The sequence below is a fragment of the Ptychodera flava genome, chromosome 19, assembly GCF_041260155.1.
Source record: "Ptychodera flava strain L36383 chromosome 19, AS_Pfla_20210202, whole genome shotgun sequence".
NCBI classification, from domain to species: domain Eukaryota; kingdom Metazoa; phylum Hemichordata; class Enteropneusta; family Ptychoderidae; genus Ptychodera; species Ptychodera flava.
Genome location: NC_091946.1, coordinates 37,758,029 through 37,777,457, shown reverse-complemented (window position 1 = coordinate 37,777,457; position 19,429 = coordinate 37,758,029). Strand labels below are relative to the sequence as shown.

The 19,429-nt window shown below is 34.7% G+C and overlaps 1 protein-coding gene across 3 annotated transcripts in view; it reads right to left on the bottom strand.

Annotated features, from left to right (window-relative positions):
- The window catches only part of LOC139119454 (IQCJ-SCHIP1 readthrough transcript protein-like), a 157,992-nt gene extending 138,769 nt beyond the window's left edge, over window positions 1-19,223 (bottom strand). For all 3 annotated transcript variants that reach the window (XM_070683273.1, XM_070683272.1, XM_070683270.1), the window contains exon 1: window positions 19,027-19,223. The gene's annotated coding sequence lies outside the window, so the exon portion shown is untranslated. The remainder of the gene's footprint in view (window positions 1-19,026) is intronic.
- Between the last annotated feature and the right edge of the window lie 206 nt (window positions 19,224-19,429).

Sequence of the window (19,429 nt, the reverse complement as noted above, 5' to 3'; positions counted from 1 at the left end):
AGTTCAGATTACAACTGACATGGTTTCTAATCAGTTTTGTAACACATGTAGCTACAGGGTATATGCAAAATTGAAAAATTCTTGATGAAAATTCTAACTGGCATGAGCTGTTAGTTCTTACCATCTAGATGCCGTAATGTCAGGATATGTTGAACTCCCTGTCAATGGAAATAGCACTGCTTGTGCAGTGAAACCAAGAAGTGAAAAATCATATTCACGAAGAGAATAATCACACTCTTGATACATACAGAGCTGCAATTGAGGAACCTTAGACCCTCGCAATCTGAATCTGAAAAGAAACTTGCAATCAATCATTTCAAAATGCATAATGTTTGCAATGACAGGTTGGTTTGAATTCACTTACACCATGGCTGTTCATGGCTGATACAGTTTAAGGCTCGAGGGAAATGATAACATCTTCAGGTCAAGAGGGAAAAAAGTCACAATTCCATTATCATTTTAAGGTTGAACGTGCCTCAGGGATAGTTTGATAAAAACTGACCTTCCTTCAAATTCTTCTATTCTTTGCTGTAGAATGATGAAATATTTTTGGAAAGTGAACAAAAAAAGAAACAAATTGTATATCTTATGTCAAACTAAAATGGAAGTACATGAACATTCATGTTTTTTGTAGGCATTTGATTTTTTTAAACTAAACGTACAAGATCATGGTTTAATTAATTCAGTTTTCTGATCCCAAAGTGTAACGCAAAGGGTAGAGGCATGGCCATATCAGTTGCAAGATAACAAAATTTATGAGAATTGAAAGGTTTTCTTACATGTAGGAGAATGCCTTATTTTAAGATTCTTTCATTTGCAGTATTAACTTGTGCTCGTAAGATTGGGATTTCATCATATTGATATTTTAACATTGATGACAATGTCAAAATTAAGGTTAATTTTCAAGTTCTCCATCTTTCTTTGATAATTTTGTTGATATTGCTAGAACATTATCTGCATCTTCATTAAAAATATAATTACATATCTTCAACAACGATACATACATATAGTCATTGCAACTTTAAGAATATAAACTTGATAATTTTCATTCAGTCAAGGAAACATTTCTTAGTATGAAGTCTTCATTCTAGAAGACTTTATGTGATCCACTGATCTACAGTTTGACTCAATTCCTCCATGCACTGTGACAGCTCTCATCTCCATACGTATACATTTACATACACAGCCTGCTTTTTGAGTTGAAGCTATTGTCTTTGCCTTAGAGTTTTCTGATAATAGGCCAATCCACATATATTATTTGGGGATGGGAGCTTTTTGATTTTAGTTTTGCTTGATCTTTACCAGTGACATCTCAATTTGCCTCATTTACGAACAAGCTATCATAAAATGACTGTAATATGTGGCAAACAAAATAAAAACATTGAGGTTTCTGGCTTCCCGACTGCAGCCATTTACATCAGACACCCCTATTGTACTGAAAATAACTGCAAATGGAATGATCCCGGGATAGACATTGATACATTGTGGCACTTTATATGTAGACGTCTTTTTGTATTGTATCATGTATGTGTATGTCTGTGTGTTTTCTATGTCATTCATAAATAACAGAAAGTGTAACATTGTTTCCTTCTGAGGCACAGATGGATTTGTCAGAATTTGCTGAGGAAAAGATCAAAAAATAAAAAGAACCATCATGAAAAGGTGTTCTGCAACATCTTACTCTTTATTTGTCACTGTATGAGCTGCAACTCAAATACAAGCTTTTGTGAGTACTTTATGGTGTTGGTTACTCTACCAAATTAATGCTCTGGGCGTTTATTAAGTTCCAGGTATGCCCCTGACAATTTACCCATTTTTGAATAAACGCCCTGGGCCAATTATCAGAAAACTCAGGTTTAAATGTGAAACATCTTGTCTGGTAAGTATACACAACTATTGACGCTAATATTTCCTGGCACAGAGTTCCTACGTTTGATGGACCAATAAACTTATTACTGATTTTCAAGGTGACTTTAAAACCAATGCATATGGCATCAACACTCAATGAAAATCAGATTACTGAACTGTGAACACTAATTCACTGGGTGTTGTTTCATTTTCAATCCACAATTGACCTGTAGCGCTTTGATATCAGGTAATCATTCATATACATGCTGTGTTTACCAAGATTTAGGAACACAATTAAATGGTTGAGGAACTGTGGTTATGTTTCTGCTGTGTGCTGTCATGACTTGCACTGATAAGCCAAGGGCAAGGCTGCTTAAAATGACAGCAAGAACATAAGTGATGGATGTATGTACCATTTTTACTATCCTAAATAAAATGCATAATATGTCCGTGACGTGATATACCGGTACATATATAAATCATAAGTAACAACTTCTTCAACAAAATGTAGAAAAATCATCTCACGTCAACTTCACGCAAAAACATTAGGGGAAGACTGCATTAACTTGCATGGTACCTGAAACCCGAGTCCTTGCCTGACCAACTCGGGTGACAAACAGAAGACTTTTAATCCCCAAAGGTGTGAATGTTCCATTGTTATGTTTATCTAATCCAGCTGGTGCCATTGTAGTGCCATTGTAGGAAAGGCAGGTCTGTGAAATTGATCCTCTAGGGAAGTAGGGTATTCCTAAGTTAATGGAGCCTTCCCGTAATGGTACAAAACAGCAGGAATTGTCAGGACCAACGATGTTAAAAAATTTGTGATTTAATCTGTCATTTTTATTTATTTACCAACTGTATAATTATTCAGAATGAGATAATATTCAAATTTTATTCAAACATATGGAATTATAGCAGACTAATATATGTAGCCGTTCAACTTTATAAAACTAATAAGAATATAGATCTATAAATATTGATCATTCAATTATTATAATTATAATATCCTAACCTCTACATACAGTACATTAAACTGGCAATACTGAATAGTACTGGACCAACACAGATCAATATTACAAATCACCATAATAATAGGGGGTCAGGTTGCTTCATAAGGCTAGGGAGACCCCCTAAGAAAACCTGACTGTTTCCACATTGAAGGTTGGGTCCAGTACGGTATTCTTCAGACATGACCTGTAACTGTCTAGCCAACTCAGAGAAAGGCCACTGAATAGTACTGGACCAACACAGATCAATATTACAAATCACCATAATAATAGGGGGTCAGGTTGCTTCATAAGGCTAGGGAGACCCCCTAAGAAAACCTGACTGTTTCCACATTGAAGGTTGGGTCCAATATTCTTCAGACATGATCTGTAACTGTCTAGCCAACTCAGAGAAAGGCCACTGACACACAAACGAAAGATAGACTACCCATGCTGGTACTGTGATTTCATTTATTGTAATTTAATTTAACAATCCCATTTGTATCAAGACACTTAATTTGCCCTAATGCACACAGCCGCAAGTATTTTTGGGCAGTCTTATGGGACTACTGGGCAAGTTTGACTGACCATCATAAAAGTATAATCGTAAAACTTCTAATGCACTGAATGTATAAATTATACTTAGACGGTGATTGACTGGTATTCCGATTTATTATCTGAAATTCCTCAAGGCTGTTACACTCCTAAATGTCATATAGAATATTCCAATCAGTCATGTAGCTAGGAAATAGAAATACAGCAAATATCAGGGGGTGGTAAGATATTCTACATAGATTTTTTTTCAGCTGTTGACAAGCGACAAAGGATACATCAGATAAAAGAAATATTTTAAGGTTTTATGGCTGATAAAGAATCTTTTACAAATCCCTCTAACAAGAACATCTCTGTATTTCATATCATAAATGATAATTGCTATCTGCAAATCAAAGAAAAACACAGTGTTGGCTGAAACATAAAAATCATCTAACTTGAAAGAGACTCATTTTAAGAGAATTTACCTCTCTGAATAAGAGACTGCACAGAAGAATTTTTTTTTACTCAGCTACAGAAATGAACAAATGAAGTGACTAGCCACATTAACAACAGTGTGTATAGTATAAGTTCTGGTACAAATTTATGTATGGTACAAACAACTTAATTCCAATATTAAGATATCATTTTTTCCACAAATCCTCTGGAGTTACATCTTGTATCTTGATATTCAAGATTCAATCAATATGTAATAAAAAGTAAAGGCAACTAATCAACAATGGAACTTGAATGACAAGGCTAAATTCATTTACATACAGATCCTCAGTGATATATTTAATATATCTACATGTACACTGATATACCTAAGTCGTGTACATGATAGAGTTGGCTTTGTCCAAGACCTTGTATACGCAGCAAATACATTTGATGGAACAGGTAAATACATTCATTTATGGCAGACAGTGAGACACGTGTAAGGGTGTCCTTGTAACCTGTAAAGCAGTTTTTTTTCAAAAGCAGGTGCTCAGTAAAATCGGACAGACTAAAGTGACCATGGTGTGAAAATTACATCTGGACCAGAACTTAACTGACAAATTGATGTGAACTGAATATGCTCCTATGTTTCTCACAATCAGTTTTAGAGAAAATGACATTTTGACAAAAAATGACAGGTCCTGGACTGGCCTAAAATATCCCATGTGTAAATTTTATTATCATTTTAATTGGGTGGGGTCATCCCTAGACACCAACACACCAAGCTAAAAACTATCAGACCAATGCTTAAAACAAGTCCAAAACATTTCCATATACATGTACATATTTTACCATTTGGTATACACATCTGAGTAGGGTATTAGCAACATACAAAAATTTGAAAACTTACAGAGAATAGGACGGCCTTTGTCATTTCTACAAAACTAAATAATCAATAAATATGTAAATTAATGTTGTGTGCCTTGCCCATCAAAGTCCTGCAGGGAATTTATTCATGAATTGTGGTTGAATATGGTCAGCAGTTGTTGAAAAATTGTTTACAGACAGACACACACACACACACACACATACAGAGAAATATGGACAGCAGCTCCTGTAAATGAACACAAGAGCTGAAAACACATTACTTTATGAATTTTGACAGGAAAAATGACCTTATTGAATTGGATAAACAGTAAAGAAATTTACAACATGTAAAAGCAGCAACAGTAGAATATTCTAATGTCAAAATCGAGAAAACTGTGAAATTTCAATCTCTGTAATTTAGGACATGTTCTGTATCAGTATTTATCATGAATTTTATTCTTTATGAATTACAATCTGATAATTTGTATATTCGTCAGGAATTATTTCGCAGCTAGTTGGTTGTCGTTATCATATTTATCATCAGCATATTAAAGTGTTTTCAAATTATCAAAATTTCAGGAGGTGTTCACTACACATATTATTTTTAAAATAATTTAGCATTTTGATACAACATACAAAAATAATCCTTTTACACCGGTAAATTACTGACTTTAATTAAACTAAATGAATGAATCCCTAGTGGCACAATTGTAAATTTTCCATTATATTTTCAACAATTATTTTTGCAAAACTTCAAGATTGAAACTTGTCAAAGTGATTACAAAACATCATCTTCACCAAACTACAATCATCACTGCTGAAATTTAAATATGCACCAACTATTTGTAGCACTGTATAAAGAATTATGGGAAAAATAAAGCTCTATTTAAAGAACAGCTGACTAGTTATCTGACTGTAAGTGATCTGTTCAAATGACCTTTTGATGGGGAACACCTAGGCCAGTCTGAATATTGTATGCAATGCAGATTATAAGGCCAGTCTGAAAACTGTATGCAATGCTGGTTTTAAGGACAGTCTGAAAATTGTATCCAATGCAGGTTTTAAGGCCAGTCTGAAAATTGTATCCAATGCGGGTTTTAAGGCCAGTCTGAAAATTGTATCCAATGCGGGTTTTTTAAGGATAGCAAATTATATGGTCTGGTGAACAGATAAGAAACGCCTTCATCTATAATACCAGTATATGTATGGTTGAATAACCTTCACCCTCAATGCCACACATTGAGTACGACATACCGCTGATCACTACACCACCTATCCAAAGAGGGTGTATTAAACACAAAACAATTTTATTTGTCTGAATTCTACTCATCATAATATTTTGAAAATTTATAAAGAAACCTGAACATCTATAAACTGCAATTTTTTGATTATGAAAACAGCTCCTCAAGTATATATATGATTGCTGGAATGGATTCTTACAATAAGAAAATAAAATATATAGACAAAGTCAATGACTTGGTTTTCAGCAACTGAGAACGGTGAATGCTTGTTTGTTACTCTACGTACACCATTTGTATTTCAGAGTGCATACATTTTACATGCAATTTGCCGGAAGGTTTCCTCTCATGGATGTTTTCCCGTTCCATCATTCCCGATGACTTTTCCAGCAGAAGTCAGCAAATTGTTAGAGTGAGTTCTTTCCCATGCTAGGACTGAGAAATTATTCATGGCTGTGACTGTTATCATGAATGAGATATCAGTATTGCCTCTGAATCATGTATGAAGTGTAAAGTTATACATCACTAAGTCACTCCACATTTTATGTAGTGACATTTCACAGCTTAGGTTTATTGGCAAATTGTTTTATACTGATTGATGTCTGGGACCGAATTCCTCTGACTTTTGTAATTAATTTTGCTATTTTTATTTTCCTATGCTGTATAGCTTCTGCAGAAATGGACAATGGATGTATACACGTATTTTATCTTCATCAACTTTTGAAAGTATCAATGAAAATCACTGAATTGCTTCTCATGAGCATTAAAATGCATCCTTTACTGACCTCTGCATGTTCAGCAAATGTTTTGACAGATAAATATATCATGTGCATATACAGACAACAGTGTCACTATCTTGATTTGTCACCAACACCATGTCATGGTGACTATATGCTGTGAAATTACTCATGTTATTGTGTGTCCTAGTTACATTTGGTAATTAGCTATAACAATCGTTTTCAGCCCTGCAGGCACATCAATGCTTTATAGCTACTATGATCTCTCTTAGGGACAGTGACCGCAACTTTCAGTATTTCTTTTGCTTAAAAATTGTTTTCTGAGTCAACTTTTGTCTTGGTTTCTTGTTTTTTTCCATGCAGCACACAAAAAGGACAGTTTCCAAATTTGTCAACATAATGCTGTCAATATGGATTGCTGAAAGTTATATAATTCAGCAATAACCCTTGTAACAGATAGGTATACTTGAGATTTGGGTATAATGTGCAGCATACAGTGTGCGCCATTAGACAGGTGCTATATGGAGTGAATTGCACCCAAAACAAGCGCTTACTCACCTGCGAAGGGGGCTATTGCTATCATATTATATCAACATTTGTGTTTATGGCATTAAAAGCTGTTTCCTTGGTAAAAAATTGAGAAAGCAGAATCTGATGTGGTGATTGTCATTAAATGGAAATTACGGGCCCAGGACTGAGCATTGTTGATGAGAAGGATATTGAGCATATGTACTTGACTGTGGCAGTGAAAGTGACGCTGAGAACAAAAAGTGACAGCACTGATTTGGCAAAGGGCACGGCTACTGCTCTCAAACAGCAGTTCTAAGAGCAACATTCTAAATGTTTACACTGCTCTTGCAATTTAACGCAGATATTTCTTGCTGTCAAAATGATCTATGTCTCCACACTACTCTGCTATGCTAGTTCAGGGGCCTGTTTTAGCACTGGTATAACAGTTGTTCACCATGGTCGGAATGAGCTCTCATCCAATCAGAATGACGCATTGGTACAACTGACACACTGAAATAACTACTAGTATTTTGTTATTGTTGACGAGAAAATCTAACACTAGGTTTGCATGTATGTGTGCACCAGGCAATAATATATTTCACAACACATTGAACAGCATGATCCTGTATACATCATATACTACCGGCATATTTTGACAAAAATGTGTGATGTTATTATAAAATACACTTAATCCCTCATTTCACTGACACAACCACAGCTAAGGATACGACACAAAAATTTCAGAAAAGCTGAAAGCCACAATCCATCTTGAAATGGCTTGATTCAGCTATTCAGAAATTTATTCATGATTACTTTTGAATACAACACAATATTTATCTCTTTGGGGATATCGTGTCACAACTCTTCTTTTGTACACCATGCATGACCATGTTTGGGAAACAGCAGTGAAGCGTAACAATTTATAAAAATAGCAGTTTCCAATTTAAATCCACAGATGTACATGCATCAACACTCCATTCTACAGGCTTTGGTGTTTGAACATCCATGCTTTTAAACAAATGCATGTACAATTTTCATTTATTCATCCATGAAATGATTTAACAGTTACAATTGTTGGCACAAACACCATCCAACTGTTCCAACTGTATACTCAGGCATTACTGTATAACTTTCACATAAACTACCGGTATATGAGGTCCAAGAATTACAAATATTCCTGATATTTGGAAAGTGAACAAATTTCACATCAGGAATATAAACAACCATTGACCTAATTACAAGAATATATCTTGTTGCTGCTCAAGACAATCAATTTGATTGGTTCCCAAGTGCTTAATCAGATATAAAAAGGAAACATTCTGATTGGTCAAGCCACTGCAAGTTTAATGAAATATGCGCATATTAATACTTATCTCAATCTACTTCACATAAAGTGTCCTTTAACAAATCTGATGGGAGAACGGTGATACATTTTGATGACTAAGCAAATTTTAGTCCTTCAATTTGTAAACAGATGACTAATACACAAGAGCGGACTTTGAGATTCAAAAATTTCATACCATGCTAATCAATATTTCAATATTCAGTTCTTTCTTGTCTCAAGAGAGATCACTTCAAAATGACTCATTTTCTGACAAATGGCATCACCTTTTCATGTCTTCAGGGGTTTCATCGACAGGCCACAGTTTCCTGTTTGTGCATTTATACACTGCTTGCTTGACTTATAATTTGTTCAGCATCATTTTTTTTTTGCGGCTGAAATCTTACACATCATACATGTATCTTCTGTTGTGTACAGGTAACTTAATTGAATTAAGACAGTATATCTGTAATGCACATGTGTATGGTGACAAATGACGTACACATCACATATGACTTTTACACAAAATTGTGAACATTTGTTCCGCCAGATAAACATTACCACACACACACATACCGTACAGGTACCGGTATACCATATTATTACACAGGGAATATTGTGTTTGATCACTTCATTAACATTTATGTTGAGATTGGTTTTAATAATGCACCATGTAATTCCAAAAAAATCACCGTCTTTCTCCACAGCTTGAACTTTCCTATTTAAACATGTAGCATTAGTACTTTAAACCTATGTTGTACTGCTGTAAAATTATATTTTGCCAAATTCTTGACTTTCAAGATATCTGTTGTTGTAGTTGGCAATACTGCAACAAAATGTTTACAGGAACAGTTAATTATAAGCACCATGAGCTACAACTTTGGAATTATTTATCAGTTATTTTTGTGTTCATAATAAAATACAATTTCTAGTTCTAATCACAAATCACGTTGAAATGACATGTGTATTTGACTAGTCAATACAGATCTTGGTATCTCAGTAATGTTGTGTGTTATTGTTGACAACTGAATTTTACTCCAAACTAGAATTCATTAGTGAATAATCTTACACTTTGTAGTAAATACGTGTATGTTGTGTTGACCAGACTAATTTTTTGCATTTAAAGGGAGGGGGGTTGTCTTGTTTGCAGCTCATTTACAGGACCCATACAATGGGTCTGTTGCTATACACAACGTATCACGACACCCCTTGTTCATATCTAAAATTTTAAAATGGTGGCTGTACTGAAACTGGCAACCAATGAATTATTGATACTAATGAAAATATTCATTGTGAAGCATTATAACTACTGTCACTTTACTGATAGTAAACACAATACACCCAGTATACATGTATCTGAGGTGTAAAGAAATTATCTGATTGGCAATTTAGACTGTACTCATCTAAAATATCAAAGTAAAATTGTGACCAGTAAAATAAGAAACCCAAGACTAAAATGGATGGTTTGAAGGATGCATAATATTATTTTACAGTTTTCTCATGGGGATGTTTTCTTAGACTATTTTCATGTTCACTGATTTTGTCAAGGTTCCTCTTAAATACACATGATTTTGAAACAAGACTAAATACATTAAGATATTCCTCCTAGGTTGTAATGTTCATGCATCTTAAATTATGTACAATACCAGTCCTTTACTCTCATCAGATTAAAAGATTTTCACCTGACACTGAAAAACTCGTCTGCTATTAATTACATATACAGAATTCTTGGTGATGATTCTGTTTAACCCATTGAGCGCCAAAGTCAATTTTTGTCACCTTTATAAAATATACCCTAGTCAATTTTTTCAGATATTTGCCAAAATTTTGATAAAAAACTGTAGCCCATGAAATGTAATGCCCATTCACTACAAAATTATCACAACAATTTTGGAAAAATTCACAAAATTGGTAAAATGTTGCACTAAAATTTTGGTGGGAAAAATTACAGCACTCAAAGGGTTAACTTGTCCTTTATATTATGATGTATTCTTCTGGCACAATGTAGACATATAAATTTACCGGTATTGATTAGAAGGCAAATACTCAATTCAAGTTTCAGTGAGTCACGGTGAGTCAAGTTCGAACGTTAAAGAGCAATAAACTACATATACGGTATTCTGTAACACAGTAAACACTGAAATGAATGGACATTTTACAGATGAAATGATCATGAAACAATATTATCAGATTTTAAGACAATAGCCACAATACTGCTACATTGTGCTTTCTTATTAATAAAACACCGTAACGTCACAGTGTGGGAATTAATATACTGATACTTTAAAAAAAAAACAACATCATACTCAAATTTTGAAATCTAGTTCAAAGTGCAGGACAAGTGATCTTTGATTTACCCTTTCACCCCCAGTTCCCTGTATACAGGTCCAACTTTACCATAGAAAACAATGGATTTGGGACAAACCATGGTGGTGAAAGGGTTCTTTGCTCTAAACTTGAAATTTGATGATTCAGCACAAGTGACTGTTGAATTCTTATTGAGATTAATATGACTGGCTTGGGGAAAGATTGACTCTCAATTTCACAGCAATACTAGGTAGTTAGTTGACATTGGAATGATCCAGAATGCCGGGTGAACTCAGCATACTCGTAAATCTTACACATATAATTTGTCAGTCTGGACACTCTCTTTCAACTGAGAATTTAAAGTAAAGAGCTTGAAGTTATGCTGCTATGATACGGTATGGGCTCAAAATATATCAATCATACCCATAAACAAGTTGGATATTTATAAAATGCTTTGTGGCAAATTGATTAGCAGATGTTGGGTAATTGTCTACAGATATTTATACGGTAACTTGTTTACAGTACATGTCTTATAGATAATATGTAGGGTTCGTGTACAGTATATAGAGGTATCACACAGTTATTATAAAATGTGAACACATTTTGTGCACACAAAATACATGTAAACTAAAAAAAAATAATTGAATTTTTATGAACACTGTAATTTTTAAAATTCCAACTAAGCATTTCAATTTAATACAATCAAACATTTAATTTTTAATGCAGATTATTGGAAATGAAATGCTCAAATGACATTGAAATTAAAATGTTTCAATTTTGTATGAGCTACTGCTAAAGACTACTGCTGATGAGACACTCAGATCTATAGGTGAACTATCCCAAATTACACCTGTACATTTTGTGTAGACTTAAATATGCAAATTATTGGAAGGGTTAAAATACCCCTGACAATCCACAGTAAAAGAAGGTAATATTCACAACTTCTACTCCATCATTTCATTCAAAAGTTAGCTAGAAAGACTCTGCTTTCATTTTCCATTTTCATATTCCATCAATCTTATGTTTTTCAGCCGACTTTTTTCAGTTGTGAAAAAGACAGCAAACAGGTGCGTTTTTATTGCAGTCTTGGTTGAATTTCAAAAGCATACATGGATAGCCGTTCCTCATATCAAATCAGGATATTCCATGTTAAATATTATGCAGGTGTAAGCATAAAGATGGTAAAACAGCTATATATGGGATTGTGCTACACTGTGTTATGGGAATGTAATTACGTCTGAGGTGTTCAGCCAGTGCACAGGATCTGAAACAACTTTTGTGACAGAGCGTCTGATGTCATCACAATGTCAACCCGTATTGTTGCCATGGTTTAGGATTTTATTAACATAGATACTGTAAATAGTTGTTCATTTGACATCAGACAGGATGTAAAGTGAAATGACTACAGAACATCCAGAAAACTGACTTGTTACTTGTCATTGCTACAACTTGAAAAGCAGAGAATTTAATACAAAATTGTAACATGCTGTTGTACGTACAACTCATACCTCAAATGTATTGGCAATATTATAACGTAATTCCCAGGGGAGTACAGTGTACCTGTACTACACATTGGGTTGATTCAACAACGCTATATTTCAAACACCTGTAACTTCTACAATACTTCTGCTCACATTGACACTGAGCTTTCACTGCCATCCTGTTAACAGTTCCCCCAGTTTAGCACCATTACCATGACATTATTTACATTTTATCCTTTTAATAACACACGGTACATATAAAACATTATATCATTATCTACTTCCTTTTTTCTTTTCAAAGTTTGACAAAAACTTCCAATTTCTGCATTCATTGGAAAATTTATTCTCAAGACTGCTAATATTTTTGAACAAGAGTCATTACGTCAATGACAGCTGATTGCTATGCATACTATAAGAAAGCACCGTAAATCAGCCTTTGCAACATGTAAGTGTGGTATAACCCAGTGTTTAGAGAGGCAAAGCTGACTCTACACAATAGACATAGGGATGTAATCAGATCAGTTTTCAATAATGCATTCCTTGCTGTTCAATAATATTTCTAGTTGATACACGTAAAGCTCAGACTAACAGTTTTATTCACAACGAAAAAATGAAGAGCTATAAGTAATTTCTCTTCTTTACATGGAATGCAGACGTACAGACTCTCTTTAAGTAAAGTATCTTCAAATATCCTGGCACAATATTAAAACTAAAGCCGGAGCCAGTATTTCTGCTGATGGAAAGGATTGTTCAGAAGTCTGTCCTTAGAAAAGCAAAATGTTAGCATAATTACAGTTTTTTGCGTAAGAATAAAAAGCAATATTCTATTGATATTAGCTCATTCTGGGGCAGTCAGAACCATCAAGCACAAACTAATCATCTACGTCTTCTTTGACTTCAGAAATGTACAAAAACCTCAATACTGGTAAATTCTGTTTCTGAGAATTCAGCTTCATCACCTTGAAAAGACAAGTCAAATGCAATATCCAACTCATGTTAAATAAAGATTCGAAGTGTTCTCATTTCAGCCCTGTACTTCACCACTCTGTCTCTCTCTCTCTCTACAAATGTCATCTTAGACTAACAGTTACTGCACAATATTGATTTCAGAATATTAACACACATTACATCGTCCCCTAACTTACAGTAATATTCGATCTGCACTGTAGTTCACTAAGACTTTGTGACACAATCTCGTAAAAGTTGAAAGATAAGCAAACTTCGTAAATTAAGTATTGATCATGCTTGTCACAGACGGTCCGCTCTGGGTAATCTTAGGGGAGACTTAAGTTATCAGAAGAGCCCTTATCAAAACTTGTCTTCATTCAAAATTCAACCATATTTCAATAAATAAAAAGTATCATACAAACATATATATACTTATATTCATTCATGGCTAGGTGCCCCAAATGTCATATTTGGGTTGTTGAGTAAAGAAAATCAATATAAATATATCAGTACATATGTAGGTGTGTTCTTCTGCAACACATTACCTAGATTACTAGTTTTACATTTCATTACTACTATACCTGCCATACCCACAGTGCTGCATGTACTGGTATACACATACTACAGTATTACATGTTACACAAACACTTGAATTTCACCTCCTGCATTGAAATCACCCCCTCCCAATATATCACACTCTTGATCAATTGATAGAAGAGAATACATGGAGACTGAGGAAATAGTATTATTACTATAAATATTACAGAGATCAGTTAAGGTTCCAGACAAGAAATTGACCTTTTTAATCTAACAATTCTCTGGTGATTAATAAGCTCAGAACCCTCGTAAATGATACATTTTCTGAAAGCATAGATATATGGGAACATTTTGGTAACCACAGTGTCACCATTGTTTACATAACTATCACGTGACAGGTAATTTGCATAACCTTTCAAAAATCGGTTTTACCTATGTTTTGTCTCAATACTTACAAATATTTGACTCTAACTTGCTGGAGTACAAGCTGTCACAACGCTCCTTCAAAGCGAGTCTCAGATTTTTTATATCTTGCTCAGTTTTTTTGGAGCACAATTTTAAAGAAATCAACTGGGGTTAAATTCACCGCTCTTGAAGTTTTTCTGGCATAAAATTTGTTTGAGAAGGTTTAAAAAAAATTCTGAGAGATCCTTGGGACAGCTTGCACTCACACAAATTTCAGCCACATATCTCAAAGCATTGAAAAAAAAGAGGGAAAACCGATTTTTGAAAGGTTATGCAAATTACCTGTCACATGATAGTTATGTAAACAATGGTGACATTATGGTAACCAAAATGTTCCTATATCTAGGCTTTCAGAAAATATATAATTTACAGGGGTTCTGAGCTTAAAAACCACTAGAGAATTGTTAGCTTAAAAAGGTCAATTTCTTGTCTCGGAATTTTAAGGCAGTATGTGCCTCAGAAGTAAAGATTTAAACTTTTGCTCAAACTTTCCTCAATGAAACTTTCAACCATTCTCTCACCAAAACAAGAATAAAATCAGGAGTCACTGTGCACAAATTTTTACTAAAGAGACTAGGTACTTAAGATTTCCCGATACTGTATTTGAAATTCAAAATGGCCACCGCATCCCTGTGTTAACTCTAAGGGGCAAAAATAAAATTTTCGATTTTCAAGAAACTAAGATAGTGAAAACTTTTCTTTCATCAAGAGTTTTAAATGAGCCCCACAAGTGGTAAATCAGAAGAGAATTGATAAAATTTGAAAGCCCCAATTTCTGTCCCCGAGGCGCATTCTACCTTAAACAGGGAGACAAATATGCAATGAATTACTTGCAATTCAAAATTATCAACCATAAGTTCAAGATGCTTGGAGATCATCTATTCAGCGAAAATTAATAGTCAGACTCAGCATGGATGTTTACTTTTGAAATATCAAAATTCCATTACATAAATGTAGGTGTCTTGAACTGAAAGTTTGGCAAAAAATGCATTTCTAAAATATGATTGCCTCTCTGAATGTTCTCATCAATGTGTTTTGATGAGGGACAGATTCAGCGTTGGAAATTCATGAAACGTTGTAATCAGATACACCAACAGGTAACTCTCTTATACATGTACATGTCATGTGCTTGCCCAACCAAAGTAGCAACTACCCTGACACAGTACATGTAATGTCTCACATCCTGGTACTCTATTCCTGGTACTCAGGCATTACCGCAGCTCTGATCTCAGCAAATCATAAATGTACCGGTACACTACAGTAACTTCCACATATCCAATGGGCATGTGACAGACTGTAAAATTTCACCTGCTTAGCCCAAAATTTGATTGTCCCAGACAGACAAGCATATTTTCTCTCCTGTTTCAGTAAATTACTCAAATTCAATGATGCATACCTATTATAAAATATTTACATTGTCTTATCAAAGCAATCATACCTTTCACTATAATCAGCAATTAATATGGCCGCCTGTGCAAGACTGACATTATGACTATGCTTATAATATATGTGTGCCATAAGAAAACTTACTACTCATTGATCAATTCCAATTGCCTGCCAAAGAAAATTTTTTACTTCAGGTAAACTGATCTGACCTACTGTATTCTCCAATACCAATTTTTTTAACATTTTCTATAAATTCTAAAATAACTTGTAGATAAATAAATTTTGTCAGTGTTCATTGGTAGACAGATAGCAAAATAATGAGAAAACCTAAAAATAGTTTTAAATCAACCTACTGTATCCTATTTTGCTGAATCATGTGACAACAAAAATAAACATATTTTTTATTTTGGCCTTCAGTGTCCCATTTTGCAATTGAACAAAAATCTATCCAGTAATATTGGCATGAGTGATCATATTTGGAAATTGTTCTTTTTATGTAGTCAAGAGTGAAATTACATAGCCATCCCTTGTCAGTCTGACGTTATTAATCAATGATGACGAATTCACTTGACTTGAAAACTCCACTAGCATAGACAATTGAATTAATTTTACTACAGTCGATGATAAACCCAGAAGAATAAGACAAACTTGTAGACTTTACTTTGGTCATTCTTTTCACAAGCCTCTGCATGCATGCCAAAACTCACTACCATAAATTTACAAATCATGGCGATTTCAGGTATAGTTTGCCCTTTTAACAGAATTTGAAAACTGTTCCTCACATAAAGCAAATGATTTACAACTCTCACCTGGGGATATTTGCTCTGCTAAAAGATCTCATCAGCCAGTCCCTGTCTGCAAATAAATTGTTTCCTTTATCAAGACATTGTAGACTGGAACTGCATGCTTCCTCATACAAATGCAAAAACTTGCCCCAAGACATTTACAAATTGTATGGTGGCTGAACAGTCAAGGCTGTTATGTAATCTGAATCAAGGCTTTGGAAATTCACCCTCTTCAAAAGAAAGGTCAATTTAACATGACAAAAATCTTTTTCAAAACACTTGACTGTGTTCATTAGAGCAGGGTATTTGCATGTAACAGTGACTGAAAAGAGTTTAAGGACCCAATATTCCTTTTAGTGGTTCAAAGTATGTATGCATAATGTCTATTAAAATGCAAATGTAACAATAAATTTGCAATTACAGGGGGTACAACAGCAGAATTATTCAGTGAATATTGTCATCTTCATATGAAATTACAGATTGAACAAAAAAACATAAAATGAATTGCAGCTAATTATCATTGATATGGACAAGTAGATATATGCAAAAAACTCAAACAAAAATGAGTTCAAGATAAATTTTAAATACTAATTTGAAAACCACATACCACTCCTATGCATCATACGTGTCCTGTGCTTACCATGGTATGTATTAGGTCTTTGATGGCCGGTACATATGCCTGATACATGTCAGTCAAATACAGTGTTCATGTATAGTAAGGCATTGATTTGAACGCCGCTTTACTAAGGAGGAAGTACCATAGCAACGTGTTGCCAAGATGTCTGCTTCCATAACAGAAGTAGACAGAGCAGCTGTTTCATTCAACAGACATAAGACATGATAACTATCAGGAAAATCAAAAGCTGTGATTGAAAATATTCAAGGTCAATCAAAGGCCCAGCTATTTGGCTGTTTGAAAACAATCCTCTCAAAGTAAATGATGCGTACATGAAGACAACACAATTTAATTTGATTTGAAGGAGACTGTATTTTGTTTCAAATCTGATAAATATCATTCTCATACAATAATATCTGTTGACACTGATGCAGCAGTATCTGACATCACCAGGTGAAAGTTGCAAATCTCAAGTCTCATCTTTGCAGCTGATGGAATTCTACATGAGATCTCATCTATGTGTCATCTCATGGATCATTTAAAAAAGTCGTTCAATTCTTTGTTGCCATGACTGCGATTCAATCCATGAAAGATGGAATCTTTGGGCCTTTCTTCATAAAAATGAACAATTCTGGGCTGTCCGTCACAGAACAGTTCTATTTTGGTATTATTATAGTGAACACATCATTTAAATAATACAGTATCAACATAATTATTCGTTGTGCTGATAATGAATGGTGTTGAACTGTTCAAACTACCAGAAAATCACCACGATTAAATATTGGCAAAGCAACACAATTACATATATACAATTTATGCCAATTGAATTTGTCCCTGTCAGCGAAATTTTACATAATCAATCACCATGGTCCCAGCTGTACTTAAGTAATTATTTATACGACCTTCAAAGTATAGCTCTACACCAGAACTTTTTGTGGGGAACTATTATCTTTCAATACAAATCTTCTTCTGTGCCATGGTAAGCTATTATTTATCCGTGCACACAACAGTGATCAGACACATGCAGTACAAATAAAAGTATCTACAATTGGCCACAGCAGAAAAAATGAACTTGCATGAACCTGTATCATACGAAGGAGTACGGTCAAAATTTATCGAGATAGATTATGCAATGAACATATATTATCATGGCAAATTAGAACACTGATTATGTGAAAAGTTGCTGATTTTTTTGCTGAATAAATTATTGTTTGGTCAAGGTAATCTACACACCATTTATAGATTTCCATCGAGATGGATTCAGCTGTGTGTAACATTCATGCATGTAATATTAGATTACACGTAATCTAAACACACACACAACTGTTTAACATGGTAAAAAATATGAAACTCTTTTTTAAATATTTGCCTATCCAAGTCGAACTTTCCTATCTGCTTGTTTTGATAAGACCAAGCCGCGTCAACAACGGTGTCACAATCCACTAATCCCTTTTCCGTTCATTTCATATTAGCATAAGAATAATGTTCGTGTTTTGGCCCGGCCCCAGGACTTCAGGCTTATTGTTTTCGTTCCGCGAATGTGGACATATACGTACGCACGTCAATATAAACTCATGCCGAACGTAATGAACCGACGCAGCGGTTTTACTCATTCACCGCCAGTCACCGCGGCCGTAATTACGCATTTACCTTTTTATGAATGAGACAAGCTATGGATGAACGTCAGAGCGGAGCGTTTAGGCTGGCCGTACCGCAGACAGACACAAAACATTCACACGTACCGTACACCCAACTTTGATTGACCGGATGGCAACTGTACAACCAGGTGTGCGTGTGTACACAAATGTCAAAACAAAAATTTGATTTTCGGGAGACGTTGGCAATGACCTGTGTAAATAGTGCAAGTCTACTATCAATATTGGTGATATCGATCTTACAAGTCAATATTTGGGCGTGACAGTTTACGTAAAAATCAGAAAAATGCCCTAAAACTCGGTTTCTCCGCATTTGTCAATCGAAAATGGGTGGCTAAGTTCAGTTCTGGTAAATTCAAGCCATTCTACCTACCTGTCTATGTTGCTTCCTATCAAATCTACGTTTTCCTGACCTGTAGCTACTTCTACATGATTTCGTCTTTTACTTCTGTGATTCGAAGAACCTACAAACCGCAATACTCCGGCTAAACAGCACGAAACACACACAACCGACTGGCTTCCCACGCAATATTCAGTGTTCCAGCGAAATGACTGAAAGTCCCCGGAAGTGGCTTATATCACGTTGGAGGCGCTGTCTCAACTGGGAAGGGAGCTGCGTTGCCCTCCGCATAGCGCCATTGGTTTTCACGGATTATCAGGGAGAAAAGCTGCAACTGTATACTATACTGTTCCTCCCAACTATCACTCGCACGATAATTTACAGCCTAGAAAGTTTTTGTTTTGTTTTTGTTTTTTTTGTTTTTGTTTTTGTTTTT